At 45.8% G+C, this 18,681-nt stretch overlaps 6 non-coding genes across 6 annotated transcripts; all 6 read left to right on the forward strand.

Annotated features, from left to right (window-relative positions):
* Window positions 1–593: 593 nt before the first annotated feature.
* Window positions 594–667, forward strand: trnat-agu (transfer RNA threonine (anticodon AGU)). The gene has a single exon. It is a non-coding gene; the product is annotated as a tRNA-Thr (tRNA).
* Window positions 668–2,573: 1,906 nt separating this feature from the next.
* trnat-agu (transfer RNA threonine (anticodon AGU)) lies at window positions 2,574–2,647 on the forward strand. The gene has a single exon. It is a non-coding gene; the product is annotated as a tRNA-Thr (tRNA).
* Window positions 2,648–2,921: 274 nt separating this feature from the next.
* On the forward strand, window positions 2,922–2,993 carry trnah-gug (transfer RNA histidin (anticodon GUG)). The gene has a single exon. It is a non-coding gene; the product is annotated as a tRNA-His (tRNA).
* Window positions 2,994–7,566: 4,573 nt separating this feature from the next.
* trnat-ugu (transfer RNA threonine (anticodon UGU)) lies at window positions 7,567–7,640 on the forward strand. Its single transcript has one exon. It is a non-coding gene; the product is annotated as a tRNA-Thr (tRNA).
* An 855-nt stretch (window positions 7,641–8,495) lies between these two features.
* Window positions 8,496–8,569, forward strand: trnat-agu (transfer RNA threonine (anticodon AGU)). The gene has a single exon. It is a non-coding gene; the product is annotated as a tRNA-Thr (tRNA).
* A 5,936-nt stretch (window positions 8,570–14,505) lies between these two features.
* trnat-agu (transfer RNA threonine (anticodon AGU)) lies at window positions 14,506–14,579 on the forward strand. Its single transcript has one exon. It is a non-coding gene; the product is annotated as a tRNA-Thr (tRNA).
* The last annotated feature ends 4,102 nt before the right edge of the window (window positions 14,580–18,681 follow it).

Here is an 18,681-nt window from a genome sequence, read left to right on the forward strand (position 1 = left end):
CTTGTAGCCAGCCATGATCGTATTGTGGTTAGTACTCTGCGTTGTGGCTGCAGTAACCCCGGTTCGAATCTGGGTCACGGCACTGCAATGTAATTTCAGAAGGGTTATTTTTTGAACAGATTTAAACTTACTCTGAAAGCTAAGAAACTCAGCAACTCTGCCTTTTGACAAAGTTCCCCAGCATATCGTAGGTTAATTACTTACACGAACTGATTCATCTGCTGTTTCAGAGGTTTTTACCATTTTTAAGCTCGAGAGCCAAATGAGAAATGCAGTGTCCTCGAACGACCAACATTATGAAGAAATAGTGTATGATTCTGAATATTTACTCATATCTCGCGACCCACCTATGACATGTTAATAACTGCTTTGGGTCCCAAATCATAGTTTAAGAATCCATGTCAGAGGTTCTTGAGTTTATTCATCTCGAGACCCAAATGAATAATGTACTGTCCTCGATTGACCAATAATAGTAAAATACATCTCTTTTGTGACGTGATTTTGCTAGACAGAGATGTGGGTTAAATTAATGATATTGGTTTGATTGAAATAGGTGTTGGTTCTTCACATCTGCAAAATATATATCTTTCATGGGTGCTGTGGCTTAGTTGGTTAAAGTGCCTGTTTAGTAAACAGGAGATCCTGAGTTCAAATCTCAGCAGTACCTCTTCAAGCGTTTTATTGTACACATTGGTGGAGAAGGTCAGAGGAGAGGGCACTCAGGTTTTCTCACCAATCGGTTTAGAGAATTAGAGATGATGTGAGTAGGATGCATTTGAGATATTCCAATGTCATGGAATAAGGGCACTTTTTGAATGTGTAAAGCTCCACTGTTTCTTCACTTTATTCATTTTCGAGAACAATATGAAAAGTGTTTAGCCAGCTTCTGCACATCACTTTCACAGCGTATGTAAGCTTTACAAATACACCTCTTGTTGCCAGCCGTGATCGTATAGTGGTTAGTACTCTGCGTTGTGGCCGGAGCAACCCCGGTTCGAATCCGAGTCACGGCACTGCAATGAAATTTCAGAAGGCTTGTTTTCTGAACAGTTTAAGACTTCCTCTGAAAGCTTAGCAATTCTGCCTTTTGACAAAGTTCCCCAGCATATCGTAGGTTAATTACTTACACAAACTGAGTCATCTGCTGTTTCAGAGGTTTTTACCATTTTTAAGCTCTAGAGCCAAATGAGAAATGCAGTGTCCTCGAACGACCAACATTATGAAGAAATAGTGTATGATTCTGAATGTTTACTCATATCTCGCGACCCACCTATGACATGTTAATAACTGCTTTGGGTCCCAAATCATAGTTTAAGAATCCATGTCAGAGGTTCTTGAGTTTATTCATCTCGAGACCCAAATGAAAAATGTACTGTCCTCGAATGACCAATATTAGTAAAATACATCTCTTTTGTGATGTGATTTTGCTAGACAGAGATGTGGGTTAAATGAATGAGACTGGTTTGATAAAAATAGGTGTTGGTGTTCACATCTGCAAAATATATCTCTTTCAAGGGTGCTGTGGCTTATTTGGTTTAAAGTCCCTGTCTAGTAAACAGGAGATCCGGAGTTCAAATCTCAGCAGTACCTTTTCAAGCATTTTATTGTACACATTGGTGGAGAAGGTCAGAGGGGAGGGCACTCAGGTTTTCTCACCAATCGGTTTAGAGAATTAGAGATGATGTGAGGACGATGCAATTGAGATATTCCAATGTCACGGAAAAAGGGCACTTTTTGAATGTGTAAAGCTCGACTGTTTCTTCACTTTATTCATTATCGAGACCAATATGAAAAGTGTTTAGCCAGCTTGTGCACATCACTTTCACAGCCTATGTTGGCTTTATAATGCCACATCTTGTAGCCAGCCATGATCGTATAGTGGTTAGTACTCTGCGTTGTGGCTGCAGTAACCCCGGTTCGAATCCTGTTCACAGCACTGCAATGTAATTTCAGAAGGGTTGTTTTTTGAACAGGTTAAGACTTACTCTGAAAGCTAAGAAACTCAGCAACTCTGCCTTTTGACAAAGTTCCCCAGCATATCGTAGGTTAATTACTTACACAAACTGAGTCATCTGCTGTTTCAGAGGTTTTTACCATTTTTAAGCTCTAGAGCCAAATGAGAAATGCAGTGTCCTCGAACGACCAACATTATGAAGAAATAGTGTATGATTCTGAATATTTACTCATATCTCGCGACCCACCTATGACATGTTAATAACTGCTTTGGGTCCCAAATCATAGTTTAAGAATCCATATCAGAGGTTCTTGAGTTTATTAATCTCGAGACCGAAATGAAAAATGTACTGTCCTGGAATGACCAATATTAGTAAAAGACATCTCTTTTGTGATGTGATTTTGCTAGACAGAGATGTGGGTTAAATTAATGAGACTGGTTTGATAAAAATAGGTGAGAACCAAATGAAAAATGTACTGTCCTCGAAAGACCAATATTAGTAAAATACATCTCTTTTGTGATGTGATTTTGCAAGACAGAGACGTGGGTTAAATTAATGAGACTGGTTTGATAAAAATAGGTGTTGGTGTTCACATCTGCAAAATATATCGCTTTCATGGGTTCTGTGGCTTAGTTGGTTAAAGTGCCTGTCTAGTAAACAGGAGATCCTGAGTTCAAATCTCAGCAGTACCTTTTCAAGCATTTTATTGTACACATTGGTGGAGAAGGTCAGAGGGGAGGGCACTCAGGTTTTCTCACCAATCGGATTAGAGAATTAGAGATGATTTGAGGACGATGCAATTGAGATATTCCCATGTCACGGAAAAAGGGCACTTTTTGAATGTGTAAAGCTTGACTGTTTCTTCACTTTATTAATTATCGAGACCAATATGAAAAGTGTTTAGCCAGCTTGTGCACATCACTTTCACAGCGTATGTAGGCTTTACTAAGCCACCTCTTATAGCCAGCCATGATCGTATAGTGGTTAGTACTCTGCGTTGTGGCCGCAGCAACCCCGGTTCGAATCCGGGTCACGGCACTGCAATGTAATTTCAGAAGGGTTGTTTTTTGAACAGGTTAATACTTACTCTGAAAGCTAAGAATCTCAGCAACTCTGCCTTTTGACAAAGTTCCCCAGCATATCATTTACATTTACATTTAAGTCATTTAGCAGACGCTCTTATCCAGAGCGTAGGTTAATTACTTACACGAACTGTCATCTGCTGTTTCAGAGGTTTTTACCATTTTTAAGCTCGAGAGCCAAATGAGAAATGCAGTGTCCTCGAACGACCAACATTATGAAGAAACAGTGTAGGATTCTGAATGTTTACTCATATCTCGCGACCCATCTATGACATGTTAATAACTGCTTTGGGTCCCAAATCATAGTTTAAGAATCCATGTCAGAGGTTACATTTACATTTACATTTAAGTAATTTAGCAGACGCTCTTATCCAGAGCGACTTACAAATTGGTGCTTTCACCTTATGACATCCAGTGGAACAGCCACTTTACAATAGTGCATCTAGGTCTTTTAAGGGGGGTGAGAAGGATTACTTTATCCTATCCTAGGTATTCCTTAAAGAGGTGGGGTTTCAGGTGTCTCCGGAAGGTGGTGATTGACTCCGCTGTCCTGGCGTCGTGAGGGAGTTTGTTCCACCATTGGGGGGCCAGAGCAGCGAACAGTTTTGACTGGGCTGAGCGGGAACTGTACTTCCTCAGTGGTAGGGAGGCGAGCAGGCCAGAGGTGGATGAACGCAGTGCCCTTGTTTGGGTGTAGGGCCTGATCAGAGCCTGGAGGTACTGAGGTGCCGTTCCCCTCACAGCTCCGTAGGCAAGCACCATGGTCTTGTAGCGGATGCGAGCTTCAACTGGAAGCCAGTGGAGAGAGCGGAGGAGCGGGGTGACGTGAGAGAACTTGGGAAGGTTGAACACCAGACGGGCTGCGGCGTTCTGGATGAGTTGTAGGGGTTTAATGGCACAGGCAGGGAGCCCAGCCAACAGCGAGTTGCAGTAATCCAGACGGGAGATGACAAGTGCCTGGATTAGGACCTGCGCCGCTTCCTGTGTGAGGCAGGGTCGTACTCTGCGGATGTTGTAGAGCATGGACCTACAGGAACGGGCCACCGCCTTGATGTTATTTGAGAACGACAGGGTGTTGTCCAGGATCACGCCAAGGTTCTTAGCGCTCTGGGACGAGGACACAATGGACTTGTCAACCGTGATGGCGAGATCATGGAACGGGCAGTCCTTCCCCGGGAGGAAGAGCAGCTCCGTCTTGCCGAGGTTCAGCTTGAGGTGATGATCCGTCATCCACACTGATATGTCTGCCAGACATGCAGAGATGCGATTCGCCACCTGGTCGTCAGAAGGGGGAAAGGAGAAGATTAATTGTGTGTCGTCTGCATAGCAATGATAGGAGAGACCATGTGAGGTTATGACAGAGCCAAGTGACTTGGTGTATAGCGAGAATAGGAGAGGGCCTAGAACAGAGCCCTGGGGGACACCAGTGGTGAGAGCACGTGGTGAGGAGACGGATTCTCGCCACGCCACCTGGTAGGAGCGACCTGTCAGGTAGGACGCAATCCAAGCGTGGGCCGCGCCGGAGATGCCCAACTCGGAGAGGGTGGAGAGGAGGATCTGATGGTTCACAGTATCGAAGGCAGCCGATAGGTCTAGAAGGATGAGAGCAGAGGAGAGAGAGTTAGCTTTAGCAGTGCGGAGCGCCTCCGTGATACAGAGAAGAGCAGTCTCAGTTGAATGACTAGTCTTGAAACCTGACTGATTTGGATCAAGAAGGTCATTCTGAGAGAGATAGCGGGAGAGCTGGCCAAGGACGGCACGTTCAAGAGTTTTGGAGAGAAAAGAAAGAAGGGATACTGGTCTGTAGTTGTTGACATCGGAGGGATCGAGTGTAGGTTTTTTTTTCAGAAGGGGTGCAACTCTCGCTCTCTTGAAGACGGGAGGGACGTAGCCAGCGGTCAGGGATGAGTTGATGAGCGAGGTGAGGTAAGGGAGAAGGTCACCGGAGATGGTCTGGAGAAGAGAGGAGGGGATAGGGTCAAGCGGGCAGATTGTTGGGCGGCCGGCCGTCACAAGACGCGAGATGTCATCTGGAGAGAGAGGGAGAAAGAGGTCAGAGCACAGGGTAGGGCAGTGTGAGCAGAACCAGCGGTGTCGTTTGACTTAGCAAACGAGGATCGGATGTCGTCGACCTTCTTTTCAAAATGGTTGACGAAGTCATCTGCAGAGAGGGAGGAGGGGGAGGGGAGGAGGATTCAAGAGGGAGGAGAAGGTGGCAAAGAGCTTCCTAGGGTTAGAGGCAGATGCTTGGAATTTAGAGTGGTAGAAAGTGGCTTTAGCAGCAGAGACAGAGGAGGAAAATGTAGAGAGGAGGGAGTGAAAGGATGCCAGGTCCGCAGGGAGGCGAGTTTTCCTCCATTTCCGCTCGGCTGCCCGGAGCCCTGTTCTGTGAGCTCGCAATGAGTCGTCGAGCCACGGAGCGGGAGGGGAGGACCGAGCCGGCCTGGAGGATAGGGGACATAGAGAGTCAAAGGATGCAGAAAGGGAGGAGAGGAGGGTTGAGGAGGCAGAATCAGGAGATAGGTTGGAGAAGGTTTGAGCAGAGGGAAGAGATGATAGGATGGAAGAGGAGAGAGTAGCGGGGAGAGAGAGCGAAGGTTGGGACGGCGCGATACCATCCGAGTAGGGGCAGTGTGGGAAGTGTTGGATGAGAGCGAGAGGGAAAAGGATACAAGGTAGTGGTCGGAGACTTGGAGGGGAGTTGCAATGAGGTTAGTGGAGGAACAGCATCTAGTAAAGATGAGGTCAAGCGTATTGCCTGCCTTGTGAGTAGGGGGGGAAGGTGAGAGGGTGAGGTCAAAAGAGGAGAGGAGTGGAAAGAAGGAGGCAGAGAGGAATGAGTCAAAGGTAGACGTGGGGAGGTTAAAGTCGCCCAGAACTGTGAGAGGTGAGCCGTCCTCAGGAAAGGAGCTTATCAAGGCATCAAGCTCATTGATGAACTCTCCGAGGGAACCTGGAGGGCGATAAATGATAAGGATGTTAAGCTTGAAAGGGCTGGTAACTGTGACAGCATGGAATTCAAAGGAGGCGATAGACAGATGGGTAAGGGGAGAAAGAGAGAATGACCACTTGGGAGAGATGAGGATCCCGGTGCCACCACACCGCTGACCAGAAGCTCTCGGGGTGTGCGAGAGCACGTGGGCGGACGAAGAGAGAGCAGTAGGAGTAGCGGTGTTGTCTGTGGTGATCCATGTTTCCGTCAGAGCCAAGAAGTCGAGGGACTGGAGGGAGGCATAGGCTGAGATGAACTCTGCCTTGTTGGCCGCAGATCGGCAGTTCCAGAGGCTACCGGAGACCTGGAACTCCACGTGGGTCGTGCGCGCTGGGACCACCAGATTAGGGTGGCCGCGGCCATGCGGTGTGGAGCGTTTGTATGGTCTGTGCAGAGAGGAGAGAACAGGGATAGACAGACACATAGTTGACAGGCTAGAGAAGAGGCTACGCTAATGCAGAGGAGATTGGAATGGCAAGTGGACTACACGTCTCGAATGTTCAGAAAGTTAAGCTTACGTAGCAAGAATCTAATTGACTAAAATGATTAAAATGATACAGTACTGCTGAGGTAGGCTAGCTGCGTTGTTGACACTACCTAATCAAGTCGTTCCGTTGAGTGTGAAGTTTCTACAATGCTGCTTTTCGGGGCAAGCTGGCTAGCTAGCAGTGTTGGTTACGTTACGTTGCGTTAGGAGAACGACAATAGCTGGCTAGCTAACCTAGAAAATCGCTCTAGACTACACAATTATCTTTGAAACAAAGACGGCTATGTAGCTAGCTATGTAGCTAGCTACGATCAAACAAATCACACCGTTGGGACTGTAATGAAATGAAATGAAAATATGATACTACCTGTGGAGCGAAGCGGAATGCGACCGGAATGCGAAAGTTCTATTCAGTAGACGTTGGCTGGCTATTGGCTAGCTAGGAGTGTCTCCTACGTTAAGGACGACAAAATAGCTGGCTAGCTAACCTCGGTAAATTAAGATAATCACTCTAAGACTACACACTCTAACTACACAATTATCTTGGATACGAAGACAGCAAAGACAACTATGTAGCTAGCTAACACTACACTAATCAAGTCGTTCAGTTGAGTGTGATAGTTACTACAGTGCTACGGTAGACGGTGAACGTGTTGGGCAGATAGGAGACGACGAAATACGATAATTACGCAATTATCTTTGATACAACGACGACTATGTAGCTAGCTAAGAAGAAATTGCTAAGATTAGACAAATCAGACCGTTGTACTATAATGAAATGTAATGAAATGTAATGAAAAAGTTATACAACCTGCAGACCGAAGCGCGGATGCGACCGGCTCGCTCCAACCCGGAAGTTGAAGAAGGTTCTTGAGTTTATTCATCTCGAGACCCAAATGAAAAATGTACTGTCCTCGAATGACCAGTATTAGTAAAAAACATCTCTTTTGTGATGTGATTTTGCTAGACAGAGATGTGGGTTAAATTAATGAGACTGGTTTGATAAAAAAAGGTGTGGGTGTTCACATCTGCAAAATATATACTTTCATGGGTGCTGTGGCTTAGTTGGTTAAAGTGCCTGTCTTGTAAACAGGAAATCCTGAGTTCAAATCTCAGCAGTACCTTTTCAAACATTTTATTGTACACATTGGTGGAGAAGGTCAGAGGGGAGGGCACTCAGGTTTTCTCACCAATCGGTTTAGAGAATTAGAGATGATGTGAGGAGGATGCAATTGAGATATTCCAATGTCACGGAAAAAGGGCACTTTTTGAATGTGTAAAGCTCGACTGTTTCTTCACTTTATTCATTATCGAGACCAATATGAAAATTGTTTCGCCAGTTTGTGCACATCACTTTCACAGCCTATGTAGGCTTTACCAAGGAACCTCTTGTAGCAAGCCGTGATCGTATAGTGGTTAGTACTCTGCGTTGTGGCTGCAGTAACCCCGGTTCGAATCCTGTTCACAGCACTGCAATGTAATTTCAGAAGGGTTGTTTTTTGAACAGGTTAAGACTTACTCTGAAAGCTAAGAAACTCAGCAACTCTGCCTTTTGACAAAGTTCCCCAGCATATCGTAGGTTAATTACTTACACGAACTGAGTCATCTGCTGTTTCAGAGGTTTTTACCATTTTTAAGCTCTAGAGCCAAATGAGAAATGCAGTGTCCTCGAACGACCAACATTATGAAGAAATAGTGTATGATTCTGAATGTTTACTCATATCTCGCGACCCACCTATGACATGTTAATAACTGCTTTGGTCCCAAATCATAGTTTAAGAATCCATGTCAGAGGTTCTTGAGTTTATTCATCTCGAGACCCAAATGAAAAATGTACTGTCCTCGAATGACCAATATTAGTAAAATACATCTCTTTTGTGATGTGATTTTGCTAGACAGAGATGTGGGTTAAATTAATGAGACTGGTTTGATAAAAATAGGTGTTGGTGTTCACATCTGCAAAATATATCTCTTTCATGGGTGCTGTGGCTTAGTTGGTTAAAGTGCCTGTCTAGTAAACAGGAGATCCTGAGTTCAAATCTCAGCAGTACCTTTTCAAGCATTTTATTGTACACATTGGTGGAGAAGGTCAGAGGGGAGGGCACTCAGGTTTTCTCACCAATCGGATTAGAGAATTAGAGATGATTTGAGGACGATGCAATTGAGATATTCCCATGTCACGGAAAAAGGGCACTTTTTGAATGTGTAAAGCTTGACTGTTTCTTCACTTTATTAATTATCGAGACCAATATGAAAAGTGTTTAGCCAGCTTGTGCACATCACTTTCACAGCCTATGTAGGCTTTACAAAGCCACCTCTTGTAGCCAGCCATGATCGTATAGTGGTTAGTACTCTGCGTTGTGGCCGCAGCAACCCGGTTCGAATCCGGGTCACGGCACTGCAATGTAATTTCAGAAGGGTTGTTTTTTGAACAGGTTAATACTTACTCTGAAAGCTAAGAATCTCAGCAACTCTGCCTTTTGACAAAGTTCCCCAGCATATCATTTACATTTACATTTAAGTCATTTAGCAGACGCTCTTATCCAGAGCGTAGGTTAATTAGTGTCATCTGCTGTTTCAGAGGTTTTTACCATTTTTAAGCTCGAGAGCCAAATGAGAAATGCAGTGTCCTCGAACGACCAACATTATGAAGAAACAGTGTAGGATTCTGAATGTTTACTCATATCTCGCGACCCATCTATGACATGTTAATAACTGCTTTGGGTCCCAAATCATAGTTTAAGAATCCATGTCAGAGGTTACATTTACATTTACATTTAAGTAATTTAGCAGACGCTCTTATCCAGAGCGACTTACAAATTGGTGCTTTCACCTTATGACATCCAGTTGAACAGCCACTTTACTTTTGACCGTGATAGTGCATCTAGGTCTTTTAAGGGGGGTGAGAAGGATTACTTTATCCTATCCTAGGTATTCCTTAAAGAGGTGGGGTTTCAGGTGTCTCCGGAAGGTGGTGATTGACTCCGCTGTCCTGGCGTCGTGAGGGAGTTTGTTCCACCATTGGGGGGCCAGAGCAGCGAACAGTTTTGACTGGGCTGAGCGGGAACTGTACTTCCTCAGTGGTAGGGAGGCGAGCAGGCCAGAGGTGGATGAACGCAGTGCCCTTGTTTGGGTGTAGGGCCTGATCAGAGCCTGGAGGTACTGAGGTGCCGTTCCCCTCACAGCTCCGTAGGCAAGCACCATGGTCTTGTAGCGGATGCGAGCTTCAACTGGAAGCCAGTGGAGAGAGCGGAGGAGCGGGGTGACGTGAGAGAACTTGGGAAGGTTGAACACCAGACGGGCTGCGGCGTTCTGGATGAGTTGTAGGGGTTTAATGGCACAGGCAGGGAGCCCAGCCAACAGCGAGTTGCAGTAATCCAGACGGGAGATGACAAGTGCCTGGATTAGGACCTGCGCCGCTTCCTGTGTGAGGCAGGGTCGTACTCTGCGGATGTTGTAGAGCATGGACCTACAGGAACGGGCCACCGCCTTGATGTTATTTGAGAACGACAGGGTGTTGTCCAGGATCACGCCAAGGTTCTTAGCGCTCTGGGACGAGGACACAATGGACTTGTCAACCGTGATGGCGAGATCATGGAACGGGCAGTCCTTCCCCCAAAGGAAGAGCAGCTCCTCTTGCCGAGGTTCAGCTTGAGGTGATGATCCGTCATCCACACTGATATGTCTGCCAGACATGCAGAGATGCGATTCGCCACCTGGTCGTCAGAAGGGGGAAAGGAGAAGATTAATTGTGTGTCGACTGCATAGCAATGATAGGAGAGACCATGTGAGGTTATGACAGAGCCAAGTGACTTGGTGTATAGCGAGAATAGGAGAGGGCCTAGAACAGAGCCCTGGGGGACACCAGTGGTGAGAGCACGTGGTGAGGAGACGGATTCTCGCCACGCCACCTGGTAGGAGCGACCTGTCAGGTAGGACGCAATCCAAAAAGGGCCGCGCCGGAGATGCCCAACTCGGAGAGGGTGGAGAGGAGGATCTGATGGTTCACAGTATCGAAGGCAGCCGATAGGTCTAGAAGGATGAGAGCAGAGGAGAGAGTTAGCTTTAGCAGTGCGGAGCGCCTCCGTGATACAGAGAAGAGCAGTCTCAGTTGAATGACTAGTCTTGAAACCTGACTGATTTGGATCAAGAAGGTCATTCTGAGAGAGATAGCGGGAGAGCTGGCCAAGGACGGCACGTTCAAGAGTTTTGGAGAGAAAAGAAAGAAGGGATACTGGTCTGTAGTTGTTGACATCGGAGGGATCGAGTGTAGGTTTTTTCAGAAGGGGTGCAACTCTCGCTCTCTTGAAGACGGGAGGGACGTAGCCAGCGGTCAGGGATGAGTTGATGAGCGAGGTGAGGTAAGGAGAAGGTCACCGGAGATGGTCTGGAGAAGAGAGGAGGGGATAGGGTCAAGCGGGCAGATTGTTGGGCGGCCGGCCGTCACAAGACGCGAGATGTCATCTGGAGAGAGAGGGAGAAAGAGGTCAGAGCACAGGGTAGGGCAGTGTGAGCAGAACCAGCGGTGTCGTTTGACTTAGCAAACGAGGATCGGATGTCGTCGACCTTCTTTTCAAAATGGTTGACGAAGTCATCTGCAGAGAGGAGGAGGGGGAGGGGGAGGAGGATTCAAGAGGGAGGAGAAGGTGGCAAAGAGCTTCCTAGGGTTAGAGGCAGATGCTTGGAATTTAGAGTGGTAGAAAGTGGCTTTAGCAGCAGAGACAGAGGAGGAAAATGTAGAGAGGAGGGAGTGAAAGGATGCCAGGTCCGCAGGGAGGCGAGTTTTCCTCCATTTCCGCTCGGCTGCCCGGAGCCCTGTTCTGTGAGCTCGCAATGAGTCGTCGAGCCACGGAGCGGGAGGGGAGGACCGAGCCGGCCTGGAGGATAGGGGACATAGAGAGTCAAAGGATGCAGAAAGGGAGGAGAGGAGGGTTGAGGAGGCAGAATCAGGAGATAGGTTGGAGAAGGTTTGAGCAGAGGGAAGAGATGATAGGATGGAAGAGGAGAGAGTAGCGGGGAGAGAGAGCGAAGGTTGGGACGGCGCCATACCATCCGAGTAGGGGCAGTGTGGGAAGTGTTGGATGAGAGCGAGAGGGAAAAGGATACAAGGTAGTGGTCGGAGACTTGGAGGAGTTGCAATGAGGTTAGTGGAGGAACAGCATCTAGTAAAGATGAGGTCAAGCGTATTGCCTGCCTTGTGAGTAGGGGGAAGGTGAGAGGGTGAGGTCAAAAGAGGAGAGGAGTGGAAAGAAGGAGGCAGAGAGGAATGAGTCAAAGGTAGATGGGGAGGTTAAAGTCGCCCAGAACTGTGAGAGGTGAGCCGTCCTCAGGAAAGGAGCTTATCAAGGCATCAAGCTCATTGATGAACTCTCCGAGGAACCTGGAGGGCGATAAATGATAAGGATGTTAAGCTTGAAAGGGCTGGTAACTGTGACAGCATGGAATTCAAAGGAGGCGATAGACAGATGGGTAAGGGGAGAAAGAGAGAATGACCACTTGGGAGAGATGAGGATCCCGGTGCCACCACACCGCTGACCAGAAGCTCTCGGGGTGTGCGAGAGCACGTGGGCGGACGAAGAGAGAGCAGTAGGAGTAGCGGTGTTGTCTGTGGTGATCCATGTTTCCGTCAGAGCCAAGAAGTCGAGGGACTGGAGGGAGGCATAGGCTGAGATGAACTCTGCCTTGTTGGCCGCAGATCGGCAGTTCCAGAGGCTACCGGAGACCTGGAACTCCACGTGGGTCGTGCGCGCTGGGACCACCAGATTAGGGTGGCCGCGGCCATGCGGTGTGGAGCGTTTGTATGGTCTGTGCAGAGAGGAGAGAACAGGGATAGACAGACACATAGTTGACAGGCTAGAGAAGAGGCTACGCTAATGCAGAGGAGATTGGAATGGCAAGTGGACTACACGTCTCGAATGTTCAGAAAGTTAAGCTTACGTAGCAAGAATCTAATTGACTAAAATGATTAAAATGATACAGTACTGCTGAGGTAGGCTAGCTGCGTTGTTGACACTACCCTAATCAAGTCGTTCCGTTGAGTGTGAAGTTTCTACAATGCTGCTTTTCGGGGCAAGCTGGCTAGCTAGCAGTGTTGGTTACGTTACGTTGCGTTAGGAGAACGACAATAGCTGGCTAGCTAACCTAGAAAATCGCTCTAGACTACACAATTATCTTTGAAACAAAGACGGCTATGTAGCTAGCTATGTAGCTAGCTACGATCAAACAAATCACACCGTTGGGACTGTAATGAAATGAAATGAAAATATGATACTACCTGTGGAGCGAAGCGGAATGCGACCGGAATGCGAAAGTTCTATTCAGTAGACGTTGGCTGGCTATTGGCTAGCTAGGAGTGTCTCCTACGTTAAGGACGACAAAATAGCTGGCTAGCTAACCTCGGTAAATTAAGATAATCACTCTAAGACTACACACTCTAACTACACAATTATCTTGGATACGAAGACAGCAAAGACAACTATGTAGCTAGCTAACACTACACTAATCAAGTCGTTCAGTTGAGTGTGATAGTTACTACAGTGCTACGGTAGACGGTGAACGTGTTGGGCAGATAGGAGACGACGAAATACGATAATTACGCAATTATCTTTGATACAACGACGACTATGTAGCTAGCTAAGAAGAAATTGCTAAGATTAGACAAATCAGACCGTTGTACTATAATGAAATGTAATGAAATGTAATGAAAAAGTTATACAACCTGCAGACCGAAGCGCGGATGCGACCGGCTCGCTCCAACCCGGAAGTTGAAGAAGGTTCTTGAGTTTATTCATCTCGAGACCCAAATGAAAAATGTACTATCCTCGAATGACCAGTATTAGTAAAAAACATCTCTTTTGTGATGTGATTTTGCTAGACAGAGATGTGGGTTAAATTAATGAGACTGGTTTGATAAAAACAGGTGTTGGTGTTCACATCTCCAAAATATATGTCTTTCATGGGGAACAGTAGTGGAGAGGGTAGCAAGTTTTAAGTTCCTCGGCATACACATCACAGACAAACTGAACTGGTTCACTCACACAGACAGCATCGTGAAGAAGGCGCAGCAGCGCCTCTTCAACCTCAGGAGGCTGAAGAAATTCGGCTTGTCACCAAAAGCACTCACAAACTTCTACAGATGCACAATCGAGAGCATCCTGGCGGGCTGTATCACCGCCTGGTACGGCAACTGCTCCACCCTCAACCGTAAGGCTCTCCAGAGGGTAGTGAGGTCTGCACAACGCATCACCGGGGGCAAACTACCTGCCCTCCAGGACACCTACACCACCCGATGTTACAGGAAGGCCATAAAGATCATCAAGGACATCAACCACCCGAGCCACTGCCTGTTCACCCCGCTATCATCCAGAAGGCGAGGTCAGTACAGGTGCATCAAAGCTGGGACCGAGAGACTGAAAAACAGCTTCTATCTCAAGGCCATCAGACTGTTAAACAGCCACCACTAACATTGAGTGGCTGCTGCCAACACACTTACACTGACACTGACTCAACTCCAGCCACTTTAATAATGGGAATCGAAGGGAAATGATGTAAATATATCACTAGCCACTTTAAACAATGCTACCTTATATAATGTTACTTACCCTACATTATTCATCTCATATGCATACGTATATACTGTACCCTATATCATCGACTGCATCCTTATGTAATACATGTATCACTAGCCACTTTAACTATGCCACTTTGTTTACATACTCATCTCATATGTATATACTGTACTCGATACCATCTACTGTATCTTGCCTATGCTGCTCTGTACCAACACTCATTCATATATCCTTATGTACATATTCCTTATCCCCTTACAATGTGTATAAGACAGTAGTTTTGGAATTGTTAGTTAGATTACTTGTTGGTTATTACTGCATTGTCGGAACTAGAAGCACAAGCATTTCGCTACACTCGCATTAACATCTGCTAACCATGTGTACGTGACAAATAAAATTTGATTTGATTTTATTTGATATGGGTGCTGTGGCTTAGTTGGTTAAAGTGCCTGTCTAGTAAACAGGAGATCCTGAGTTCAAATCTCAGCAGTACCTTTTCAAGCATTTTATTGTACACATTGGTGGAGAAGGTCAGAGGGGAGGGCACTCAGGTTTTCTCACCAATCGGATTAGAGAATTAGAGATGATGTGAGGACGATGCAATTGAGATATTCCGATGTCACGGAAAAAGGGCACTTTTTGAATGTGTAAAGCTCGACTGTTTCTTCACTTTATTCATTATCGAGACCAATATGAAAAGTGGTTAGCCAGCTTGCGCACATCACTTTCACAGCCTATGTAGGCTTTACAAAGCCACCTCTTGTAGCCAACCATGATCGTATAGTGGTTAGTACTCTGCGTTGTGGCTGCAGTAAGATATTGTTATCCACGTCGGCACCAACGATGTTAGGATGAAACAGTCAGAGATCACCAAGCGCAACATAGCTTCTGCGTGCATATCAGCTAGAAAGATGTGTCGGCATCGAGTAATTGTCTCTGGCCCCTCCCAGTTAGGGGGAGTGATAAGCTCTACAGCAGAGTCTCACAACTCAATCGCTGGTTGAATACTGTTTTCTGCCCCTCCCAAAAGATAGAATTTGTAGATAATTGGCCCTCTTGCTGGGACTCACCCACAAACAGGACCAAGCCTGACCTGCTGAGGAGTGACGGACTCCATCCTAGCTGGAGGGGTGCTCTCATCTTATCTACCAACATAGACAGGGCTCTAACTCCTCTTGCTCCACAATGAAATAGGGTGCAGGCCAGGCAGCAGGCTGTTAGCCAGCCTGCCAGCATAGTGGAGTCTGCCACTAGCACAGTCAGTGTAGTCAGCTCAGCTATCACCATTGAGACCGTGTCTGTGCCTCGACCTAGGTTGGGCAAAACTAAACATGGCGGTGTTCGCCTTAGCAATCTCACTAGGATAAAGACCACCTCCATTCCTGTCATTACTGAAAGAGATCATGATACCTCACATCTCAAAATAGGGCTACTTAATGTTAGATCCCTTACTTCAAAGGCAATTATAGTCAATGAACTAATCACTGATCATAATCTTGATGTGATTGGCCTGACTGAAACATGGCTTAAGCCTGATGAATTTACTGTTTTAAATGAGGCATCGCCTCCTGGCTACACTAGTGACCATATCCCCCGTGCATCCCGCAAAGGCGGAGGTGTTGCTAACATTTACGATAGCAAATTTCAATTTACAAAAAAAAAAATGACGTTTTCGTCTTTTGAGCTTCTAGTCATGAAATCTATGCAGCCTACTCAATCACTTTTTATAGCTACTGTTTACAGGCCTCCTGGGCCATATACAGCGTTTCTCACTGAGTTCCCTGAATTCCTATCAGACCTTTGTAGTCATAGCAGATAATATTCTAATCTTTGGTGACTTTAATATTCACATGGAAAAGTCCACAGACCCACTCCAAAAGGCTTTCGGAGCCATCATCGACTCAGTGGGTTTTGTCCAACATGTCTCTGGACCCACTCACTGTCACAGTCATACGCTGGACCTAGTTTTGTCCCATGGAATAAATGTTGTGGATCTTAATGTTTTTCCTCATAATCCTGGACTATCGGACCACCATTTTATTATGTTTGCAATTGCAACAAATAATCTGCTCAGACCCCAACCAAGGAACATCAAAAGTCGTGCTATAAATTCACAGACAACACAAAGATTCCTTGATGCCCTTCCAGACTCCCTCTGCCTACCCAAGGACGCCAGAGGACAAAAATCAGTTAACCACCTAACTGAGGATCTCAATTTAACCTTGGCAATACCCTAGATGCAGTTGCACCCCTAAAAACTAAAAAAAATGTCTCATAAGAAACTAGCTCCCTGGTACACAGAAAATACTCGAGCTCTGAAGCAAGCTTCCAGAAAATTGGAACGGAAATGGCGCCACACCAAACTGGAAATCTTCCGACTAGCTTGGAAGGACGGTACCGTGCAGTACCGAAGAGCCCTTACTGCTGCTCGATCATCCTATTTTTCTAACTTAATTGAGGAAAATAAGAACAATCCGAAATTCCTTTTTGATACTGTCGCAAAGCTAACTAAAAAGCAGCATTCCCCAAGAGAGGATGACTTTCACTTTAGCAGTGATAAATTCATGAACTTCTTTGAGGAAAAGATTATGTTTATTAGAAAGCAAATTACAGACTCCTCTTTAAACCTGCGTATTCCTCCAAACCTCAGTTGTCCTGAGTCTGCACAACTCTGCCAGGACCTAGGATCAAGAGAGACGCTCAAGTGTTTTAGTACTATATCTCTTGACACAATGATGAAAATAATCATGGCCTCTAAAACTTCAAGCTGCATACTGGACCCTATTCCAACTAAACTACTGAAAGAGCTGCTTCCTGTGCTTGGCCCTCCTATGTTGAACATAATAAACGTCTCTCTATCCACTGGATGTGTACCAAACTCACTAAAAGTGGCAGTAATAAAGCCTCTCTTGAAAAAGCCAAACCTTGACCCAGAAAATATAAAAAACTATCGGCCTATATCGAATCTTCCATTCCTCTCAAAAATTTTAGAGAAGGCTGTTGCGCAGCAACTCACTGCCTTCCTGAAGACAAACAATGTATACGAAATGCTTCAGTCTGGTTTTAGACCCCATCATAGCACTGAGACGGCACTTGTGAAGGTGGTAAATGACATTTTAATGGCATCGGACCGAGGCTCTGCATCTGTCCTCGTGCTCCTAGACCTTAGTGCTGCTTTTGATACCATCGATCACCACATTCTTTTGGAGAGATTGGAAACCCAAATTGGTCTACACGGACATGTTCTGGCCTGGTTTAGATCTTATCTGTCGGAAAGATATCAGTTTGTCTCTGTGAATGGTTTGTCCTCTGACAAATCAACTGTAAATTTCGGTGTTCCTCAAGGTTCCGTTTTAGGACCACTATTGTTTTCACTATATATTTTACCTCTTGGGGATGTTATTCGAAAACATAATGTTAACTTTCACTGCTATGCGGATGACACACAGCTGTACATTTCAATGAAACATGGTGAAGCCCCAAAATTGCCCTCGCTAGAAGCATGTGTTTCAGACATAAGGAAGTGGATGGCTGCAAACTTTCTACTATTAAACTCGGACAAAACAGAGATGCTTGTTCTAGGTCCCAAGAAACAAAGAGATCTTCTGTTGAATCTGACAATTAATCTTAATGGTTGTACAGTCGTCTCAAATAAAACTGTGAAGGACCTCGGCGTTACTCTGGACCCTGATTTCTCTTTTGAAGAACATATCAAGACCAAAGTAATCCTTCTCAACTCCCCCCTTAAAAGATTTAGATGCACTATTGTAAAGTGGCTGCTCCACTGGATGTCATAAGGTGAATGCACCAATTTGTAAGTCACTCTGGATAAGAGCGTCTGCTAAATGACTTAAATGTAATGTAATGATTTCGAGGACAGCTTTTTTCCATCTACGTAACATTGCAAAAATCAGAAACTTTCTGTCCAAAAATGATGCAGAAAAATTCATCCATGCTTTTGTCACTTCTAGGTTAGACTACTGCAATGCTCTATTTTCCGGCTACCCGGATAAAGCACTAAATAAACTTCAGTTAGTGCTAAATACGGCTGCTAGAATCCTGACTAGAACCAAAACATTTGATCATATTACTCCAGTGCTAGCCTCTCTACACTGGCTTCCTGTCAAAGCAAGGGCTGATTTCAAGGCTTTACTGCTAACCTACAAAGCATTACATGGGCTTGCTCCTACCTATCTCTCTGATTTGGTCCTGCCGTACATACCTACACGTACGCTACGGTCACAAGACGCAGGCCTCCTAATTGTCCCTAGAATTTCTAAGCAAACAGCTGGAGGCAGGGCTTTCTCCTATAGAGCTCCATTTTTATGGAACGGTCTGCCTACCCATGTCAGAGACGCAAACTCGGTCTCAACCTTTAAGTCTTTACTGAAGACTCATCTCTTCAGTGGGTCATATGATTGAGTGTAGTCTGGCCCAGGAGTGGGAAGGTGAACGGAAAGGCTCTGGAGCAACGAACCGCCCTTGCTGTCTCTGCCTGGCCGTGTCAGGACCCGGTTACGAACCCGGGTCTCCGGAGTGAGAAACAGTCACTTAACCAACTGAGCCACGAATAGTTGGCAGAACCCAGAAGATGAGG

The sequence above is a fragment of the Oncorhynchus nerka genome, linkage group LG20 (assembly GCF_034236695.1).
Source record: "Oncorhynchus nerka isolate Pitt River linkage group LG20, Oner_Uvic_2.0, whole genome shotgun sequence".
Lineage (NCBI taxonomy): Eukaryota > Metazoa > Chordata > Actinopteri > Salmoniformes > Salmonidae > Oncorhynchus > Oncorhynchus nerka.